A 9,226-nucleotide genomic window follows, 5' to 3' on the forward strand; every position below is an offset into this window, starting at 1 on the left:
TGGTTTGCACTGTAGTATAACTCAGGGGTAGTGTGCTCACCTAGAATGGGCAAGGCCCTGGGTTCATTCCCCAGTACTGCAGAATGATAAATCTCTATCATCTATCTATCTGTCTGTCTGTCTGTCGCCTGTCTGTCTGTCTGTATACACACTTATATATGTTTACACAGACTTGTGGAGTCTAAGAATGTCAGCATGTGGTTAGAGCCCTCTTGCTGCCTCATTTCAAGGCAGAAGAAGAGAGGGAAAGAGGAAGGAGCTGAGCTTGCCCTTTGATAACCCACTTTTAAGCTAGGAACATTAACTCCACAGAAGCCTTCCCAAGGGTCCTACTCCAAGATTTCTACCTCCCAATACTACATAACAGCAGTCAAATTTCAACATGCACTTTGGAAGGGACATAAGTACAAGCCATGGCATTCTGTGTCTGGTGGAAGGCTGGAGATCACGAGTAGGTGGAGCCCCACATATAAACACAGATCCCTAGAAACTCCCTATGGATTTCAAGCTGGGAACTCCTACAGTAGAGCTGGGGCTGCCAGCGCTGTAGGCTTTGAAATGTCAACTCTCCTACATTCTAAATCAGTGTGTTTGCTGTTTGTTTTCCTACTCTACAATGTCCGGGGCTATACAGACGTTTTAACGCACTTTTCTTTCTGTTCCTGAGGATTCTTGGGCTATTTTTATACTAGGATAATCTCAAAACTTCCGAAACTATGTGTTATTAAAAAGCTTTTCAACAATCGCTAGTTACTTGTGCAGTTTTCTTGGTACACAGCGTTTCTTTTCTTTTTAAGTGATACTATTCTTTCAGGCAATGAACAAATGGCTGCAATAGCATAAAATATTTAATGCAGAAAATAAAATTGAAAATGAATGTGGAAGTCCTAAAGATTTCAAAATAGGAATAATCATTTCAAGGTGGCTGTAGTTTTACTATTGGGAAGATATTAAATTGAATAAATGAATACTAATCAATATTTTATATTCACTTATAGCATTTATTATGAAACTGTGAACATATTATCTCTTCTTTATTTTTTTTTTCATTTAGTAATGTCAGAGCCAGGTATGCTGGTACATAACTTTAATCCTAGCACTTGGGAGGCAGAGGCAAGTGGATCTCTGTGAATTGAAAGCCATGCTGGTCTACATACTGAGTTCCAGCGTAGGCAAAGCTACACAGTGAGACCCTGTCTCTAACCAACCAGCCAACCAACCAATAACAACCCTCCTCTCCAAAAGAATATTGGGATGCCAGAAGTCATATGACAAACCTCACCTTGAACCTACCCGGGAAATGATTTCAGTTTTCAAACTGTCTTTGTAAGTTGCACATTCTTAGAAATGGTAGAGGTATTTTACTCCATCTGAATAACAATGAACTCTATGATTTATGACTCTAAAAGCTTCATGATTCGATTTATGAAAAGCTCTTAAAATCCCTACCAGCAGTTCCTACAACTGTGTGTAAATTATCTGGCCAAATGATTCAGTATTTTGCTGCATGACTCAATCCTCTGTGCAATGTGGAAGCTACATAAATGCGTTCTGGTTGCTTGTGGATAATAATAATTCCTTCCTAAAAAGTATTATAGTGTAGATGAGTTCCAGTATTCTGGTGTTTTTGAGCTACCAAACTATGGACATTTTTTTGAACTCTGTAAGTTCAGACACAGTTTTTTTTTCTCCACAGTATTATTATGGATCTTGATACTGTTAAGAGTACAATCTAAAGTGACTCTATTAGAAACATTTTCTCTTATAATAATGCCTTTATGTTATTTTTAAAATGTTTATATTATACTAATATATGTATGAAGTCCTTTTGAGAGCATATTTGCTGAAAAGAACATTTGATATTGCTGAAAATGACAACTGATTTCCCTTCCCAAACTCTTATCAAATGTGAGCCATTGCACAATTGCCTTCCTGATTCTGGTAACTAGAAATCAACAGGTAGTCAAGATTACATTATTCCAATTAGATTCTTTTCAATGATATAGATTTTTTTCCTTTCACTATAAGCATATGAAAGAGATTTCACCTAAGAACAAGTAGATTACTTGTCCAATGCGATTTATAAATAATACACTGCTAGCTAGAGTAATTCTTATGCATTTTTGTTTGTTTTCAAGGAGGCAATATTTGAAGGCATTATACTTTTACCAACTGGGTAATTTACAAGTCTTGACTACACCCCAAGGTATCCCATATTATCTTTTTTTGGGGGGGGGTTCAAGACAGGTTTCTCTGTGTAGCCTTGGCTATCCTGGAGCTAGCTCTGTAGATCAGGTAGGCCTCTCAGAGATTTGATTGCCTATGCCTCTCAAGTGCTGGGATTAAAGGCATGTGCCACCACTGTCCAGATTATCTTTTAAGTTTTTATTTTCCAATTATGTGTATATTTGTGTGTCTCTGTGAACATGAGTTCTGGTGCCCTCGGAAGCCAGAGACATCGAATCTGTTCTGGGGCTGGAGTTGCAGGTGGTTACGGGCCACTAGGAATTGAACTCATGTCCTTCCTAAGAGCAGTCTGTGTTTTAACTGCTGAGCCAGCTCTCCAGTCCCCACATCCTTTTATTACTATATTGTTGTGTGTGTACATGTGTGTGCATGATGTGCACATGCGTGGGTGTAGATGGGGGCGTGTATCACATGTGGGCAAAGGAAAGAGCTGTGGAGACAGGGCTCCCCTTCTACCTTATGTTGACTCCGAGGGTTGAATTCAGGCCACACGGGCAACCATTTTACCTGCTGAGCCATCTTACTGGCCGTCACATTTTTTAAAAAATTCGTTTAAATTTGAGATTATAATATAATTACTTCATTTTCCCCTTTCATTCCTCCAGCCAAACCCCTCCTTGCTCTCATTCAAATTCATGCCTTTTATCATTCATTATTGTTACATGCATGTATAAATGTACATGTATATACAGATACATTTCTATATATAATCTGCTCAGTCTGTGCAATGCTACTTGTGTTTGTGTTTGTAGGGCCAACCATTTGGTACTGGATATCCAATTGGTGTGCTCTTCCCTGGGGAAGATCACCCCTCCCATTCTCAGCATTCTGTCGTTGCCTGCAGTTCTTTGTATGGGGACTCATGGGCCTTCCCCCATCCACGTGGCATGTCTGGTGTTGTCCGTGTTCAGATCATGTTTAGGCAGTCATGTTGAGACTTCATGCATGCAGTTTGTGATATTACTAGGATACACACTATCACAGAAAACTCCCTGGTCCTCTGGCTTCTATAGTCTTGCCACTTCCCTTTTGCAATGTTCCCTGAGCCTTAGGTGCAGGAATGTATTGTAGAGTACCCCTTAGGACTGGGCTCCACCACTCTGCATTGTGATAGGCTGTGGTTCTCTATAATGGTCTCTGTCTGTTGCAAAGAGAAGTTTCCTTGATGAGAGGCGAGGACTCCACTTATCTATGGGTACAAGGACACATACTTAGAAAGTAGCCAGGGATTATGCTGATTTCATCAAGCGGTGGTTATGGATTCTTCTCCAAGATCCATGACTTCACTGGCCCCGAGAAGTTTCCAGTGCCAAGCATGATTCCCGTCTTGCTAAGTGGGCTTTAAGCCCAACCACAGAGCTGTCGGTTACTGGGCAGGGATGTGTGCTACTGGCATACCCTACGGTTATGATGCTTTGCTGGCCATTGCTGTGGTTCATAGGCATAGGTAGGACTGCTGGTTTTTTCCCTCCTTTGGCAGCCTGCATGGTACCTTTGGGTACCATGAGAGCTAGTCCTCAGAGAGGAGGCCTTCAAGTCAGTTCTGGCTCAGGGCCCTGAGTCTGAAGTTCATGGTGTCTTGATCAATAGTAAGTTGGTCAGGGTTGTCCAAGAGACTCCCTAAACAACCCATTGCAATTGCCCTTGGTTAAACCCTCAAAGGTAGAAAGTCCCCATGCCTTTTGAAATTGTTATTTAATGATGACAATGTCATATATGTATAAGATGTATTTTTTTTTTCGAGACAGGGTTTCTCTGTGGTTTTGGAGCCTGTCCTAGAACTAGCTCTTGTAGACCAGGCTGGTCTCGAACTCACAGAGATCCACCTGCCTCTGCCTCCTGTGTGCTGGGATTAAAGGCGTGCACCACCACCGCCCGGCCAAGATGTATTTTGATAATTTTCACCTTTTATTATCCTCTTTTATACTCCTCAGATAGCCCCACATCTTTAAAAATAAATTTTCAAGTCTGAATGTTATAGTCAGAGCTACTGGGAAGGAACCCACGGGGAGGCACCCTAGTCAGGCTCAGCGTGAACTCTGTAGTGTGAAAAGTGGCTTTTGCAGTCACGTGGGCGGGGTCTCAGGTTGACTGAAAGGGAAAGAGGGAACGGAGCCTGCATTGAACACTCTCTGCTTCTGACTGTGGAGCTGCCTCCTTAAGCTCTGGCCGCTGTGGCTTCCCCGATCAGAGGAACTGTAACTTTGAACTGAAAGCTGAAATAAACCCCATTTCCACAAAGTTCCTTTTGACATAGCATATTACCACAGCAAAAGGAAACAAACAGACAACGATGGCTCATCATGCTAAGTTTCTAGACCAGTGGTTCTCAACCTTCCTAATGCTGTGACCCTTTAACACAGTTCCTCATGTTGGGGCAGCCTCCCTCCCCCACCATAAAATTACTTTCATTGCTATTTCATAACTGAAATTTTGCTACTGTTATGAATTTCAATATAAGTATTTGTGTTTTCCGATGGTCTTAGGCGACCCCTGTGAAAGGGTCATTTGTTGCCCAAAGGGGTCGTGACCCACAGGTTGAGAACCTCTGATCTAGACAACAGCAGGACCACTAGGCTTTACTCAGACTTTAGCTGCTTTTAATTTGTTTCCATCTATTAAATTTCTCCAAAGATTGTGGACGGTGTCTCTGGAAAGTCCCCTTTTAACTTATTCCCTCTGTAACCCATTTTTGTGTGGTTTAGCCTCTCCTATCTTCGTCCTCTGTAGAATCTTCTGATGTCTCCCCTCCTCGTTCCTCAGGGAATTTCTCTCTTTGCCTTGAGAGCTTTTGCTGGCCGGGACACTACTCACTGAGCAGTCCTGCCTTCTGCCCTTCCCCCACCCACAAACAGGCGCCATCTTCCAAGCTCCAATTTCCCTTGCTAGGCTCCCTCTTCTTTAGCTACTTCTCCCATTTCTATGATTTCAGTTGCAATCTATGCGATGACTCGTCCCGCATCCGTTTGTGGTTTGGAATTCTCTGCCCATATTTACACGAGTTTGTCGGCTCTTTACACTCTGTTACCCTTGGTATTCCTTCAAAATTCATTGTTTCCACCCTGGCTCAGAGTCTGAGTCATCTTCCGCTATTCTCTGTCTGCACAGCTTGGGCTGGAAACCTTGTTTCCTCCTGCTATTTCTTCCTGACCTATTAATTAGTAAATTGTGCCACACCTATTGACTCTAGGGAAATAATATACAAGACATTTCTGCTTTATTAAAACCACTTACTTTCTGGTAGGGCGCACAACACATGTGTACATGTGAGTGGGGACACCCAAGGACAAACTGAGGAGCTGCACCACAGGGGCAATCCTTCCTTTTACGGGGAAAGGGTCACTTGTGGTCTGTACCTCCATATATAGGCTAGGATGTCTGGCTAGAGCTGCAAGGACCCACCTCCCCAATGCTATGATTACAAACATGCAGATTTGCCATTTTTTTTGTTGGTTTGCTTGGTTTTTGTTTTTTGACATGGGTCCTCATGCTTGCAAGGCAATCCCTTTATGGACTGATCAATTTCTCCTGCCTCCCCACCCCCGAACTTAATTTACGCTTAACTTTCAGGTAGCGTTAGGAATGAGAAAAACTGAGGAAGGACTGATTAGTAGTAGGATTTTCCTTGCTGTGACAGACTTGAGAGAATTAAAGAAGAAAAGAGTTGCCTTGGAAGCTTGTGGTTTCAAAGATTTCAGTCCATCATGGGTGATAAGGCAGAACAGCTCACACTATGGCAGCTGAAAAGTGCACGCGCGCGCGCGCACACACACATGAGGGGGTGTGGAGGGGGTAGAGAGGATGAATGTAAGTAGAATGTAAATATACCCATGTTGTAGTTTTCCTTTGTTCCTCTTTTACACTATCTGGTCTTTTAGCCTATGGGCGGATGCTGCCCACATTCAGCATGCATCTCCCCACTCACTTAATCCCCTCCGAAAATGTTATCACAGACACATCTAGAAGTGTTTGTTAATCTCTTAGGCACTTTTCTGTTTGCGCCAACTGATAATCTTGTTGGTCCATCAAGAGTAACCATCACAAGCCAGGTGTGGTGGTGCAGGCATCTGATTGCAGCACACAGCACTCGGGAAGCAGAGGTAGGCAGAGCTCTATGAGTTCAAAATCAGCCTCATTTACAGAGCAAGTTCCAGAGCAACCAGGGCTACACAGAGAGACCTTGTCTGGAAAAAGAAAAATAAAGACAAAACAGAACAAACAAACATACAAACAGATTAGCTGCCACAGCCTGCTAGCGAGTGAAGATTTACAAAGCTCCCTTCTCATGCATGTACTAAACTTCTGTCCACTTAGTGTGCTCCTTATAGACGGGAAACTGTCAGGGTCTCAGATTTAGGTTCCTATGTAGGAATTTGTAGAGGTTTATTCTGCCTGCTTTAGTATTGATGAGATTCTTTTTTTAGCTGCCATGGGGGTGGGCATGCTGATTTAGGGAAATATGGGTAAGGTGCTCCACTTGGTCTTGAGTCTAAGCAATGGTCTTTAACCTGACTTTATCCTAAATAAAGTTAATATTTTACTTTCTTTTTGGATCCTTGTATTTATTACTAATGTGGTGGTGGAGAATCTGAAGACAAGACAGGCTATTCGGTGGATCACTTCTATGTAACACATTGCAAACTATTTTCTTCTCAACTCTCTGCCCCCGGGATTACAGTGGTAATTCTCTCTCATAAAAACAATAAATTACAACATTTTCAATTGCGATTTTTTCGTTTATTGGTATGAGAAATTTGTGTCATGAGTGTTCTTTCCACCCTTACCTTTAATTTTAAATTTATGACTTTTATATAACATCAATTATTCTTTTAAATGAGAACTCAGCAGGAAGAAAAGGTATAAATACTACTAAATTAATTTCCCCGAAGGACAGATTGGCTAATATAATATATATTGAACTCCAGGATGTATTGCCACACAAACACATAGAAAAAAAATTACTAACATGCTACTATTTGGAAAGGAAAAGATAAATTAGCAATAAATCAGAAATCAATGGACTCATAGACTAAATTCTTTTAAGGACTTGGTTTGTTTATTGTATGTATCCTTAAGATTACCCAGACAAGGAACAGAAATAAATACATATAAAAAGAAGTACTTATAAATCCTTTTTAGTTAAGTTTAGCTAGTTAAGCATTTGCCTGAGAAGGAAGACGAACGATGTTCTGTGCAATTGAAACTTGCAAATGGTTGCAGCAAGGCTCACGATGATAATAATTACACTAAAGTAATAATAGCTCAGAGGACCATATTACTAGTTCCTTGTTTTTCCTTATTAAAAATGCAGAATTTGGGACAAACGGATTACTTTGCTGCACTAACAGTTTCAGAGCTGTTCCCATTCAAAGATGTTTGTGCCATTCCAGCTCACTTACGAGCTTTGGGCAGTGAGGAGCATAAAGATGACCTTCCTAAATTGCATGTTATCTCTGCCTACTGTTGGCAGAAGGTTTCTCCAATACAGTTTAAAATGAGTATCAAGCCCCCTGCTCATTCAGCGTGGTCAGTTCTTCCTTTCCTGGTGTGCCACACTTTGCAAAGCTCTCAGGATTCTTTTCAGCAACCCCTGCATAGTGCATGGGAATCCAGTTTCTTACTGCAGTGGGCTGCAGTATCAGGAATCCTTCAGCTGTGGGCACATGATGCAGCTCTGCTGTCTGCCTGGGACCTGTGAAGTCTGTTTGGGAAGCAATGCAACCTGCAGTCTGACATGCCAGAGTCCACCTTACTCAGCAAGGCCCCTTCCAATCTCAGCCCCCTAAAACTGAGTGAGTTCCGTATCAGTCTGTATTTGTTTTAGTCAACCAGCAAGCAGATAAGAGGACATACCCACTGCAATCCGTACTTACGAATCTGGCATTAGGACTAAGCAACATCTTTCTGCATTTCTTTTAATGTCACACTTGATAGTGTATATCATCCACCTTAACAGCAGCTAATGGCTAAGAATTTTTGCAGTACTTCAAGTTGGTTTTATAAGGCTAAAAAACAATACGAGCATTCCTATCAATTCTTCAATTGGCTTTCAGAATTTTACGAATTATTTAGTCTCCAAGCTAGTAACTAGAAATGGCACAAAAGTGGTAATGTATCACTTGTCATATATCACATAATTGCATTTTTTTGTTTTTATTCTTATGCAAGTAAATGAGACAAAACAAAGCACCCAGTCCACAAAAGCCAGTATGTCTTAGGGGCAGCAGGGCAGAGTACTGTACTGGCCCACCAAGGCCGCAATGTGCTGCAGGCTGCTGCTGCAGCTCTGGCTTCCTCGCCAGGTGGCAGAGGCCCTCCGCAGAAGAGCACACCGCAGCGTTCACACCTTGCCTTCTTGGCACTGGACCAGAGACCTCTCCACTTTCAAGTGTCCAGTAGACAACTACGAATCAGTTTTTGCAGATTATAAGGGAATGTAAGGGGGCTGGGAAACAGCAAAAGGGAGAGAGGGTGAGTGTGTGCCCAAGTGTGACAGATCACCGTTGGCTAACAGTGCCTAAAATTTTTCTCCCGCAGTATTTACAGGCCAACCAATAACCAACTTCCTTCATCGGTTAGATGCTCACACCTAAAATCACCTCTCCCTACAAAGAAGCTAAACGAAATCAGGGTTCTATGGCCAGCGCCAGGTATCAATAGGACCTAAGAGCTCACGTCTGGGCTGAAAATCAGCACCAAGTTTGGGGGTGGGACCGTGCAAGTCTGCAGACCCCGGCATGCCTATCCCGAGCGCTGCTGGATGGGACCGGCTTAGAGATGGCCCTTCCAGGTGCTCGCGCCTCCCTGCGCAAGGACTACCCCCGCCCCCAAACCAAATAGCTCACCCTGCTGCATCCTCAGAGCCCCAGCCTTCTGGCGGGCGCAGGGAGGCGGGAGCCCGGGTTCCCCCCGGCTCCTTGGCGCCCCCTGACGCCGGCCTCCAGCAGTCGGTCCACCGAGGCTGCAGAGGCGAAGCCCG

The 9,226-nt window shown here is 42.9% G+C and overlaps 1 protein-coding gene across 2 annotated transcripts in view; it reads right to left on the bottom strand.

Annotated features, from left to right (window-relative positions):
• Positions 1-9,220, bottom strand: part of Bend6 (BEN domain containing 6) — a 49,570-nt gene extending 40,350 nt beyond the window's left edge. For both annotated transcript variants that reach the window (XM_013351002.2, XM_026785582.1), the window contains exon 1: positions 9,093-9,220. The gene's annotated coding sequence lies outside the window, so the exon portion shown is untranslated. The remainder of the gene's footprint in view (positions 1-9,092) is intronic.
• Between the last annotated feature and the right edge of the window lie 6 nt (positions 9,221-9,226).

Source organism: Microtus ochrogaster, linkage group LG2 (assembly GCF_000317375.1).
Source record: "Microtus ochrogaster isolate Prairie Vole_2 linkage group LG2, MicOch1.0, whole genome shotgun sequence".
NCBI classification, from domain to species: Eukaryota; Metazoa; Chordata; class Mammalia; order Rodentia; family Cricetidae; genus Microtus; species Microtus ochrogaster.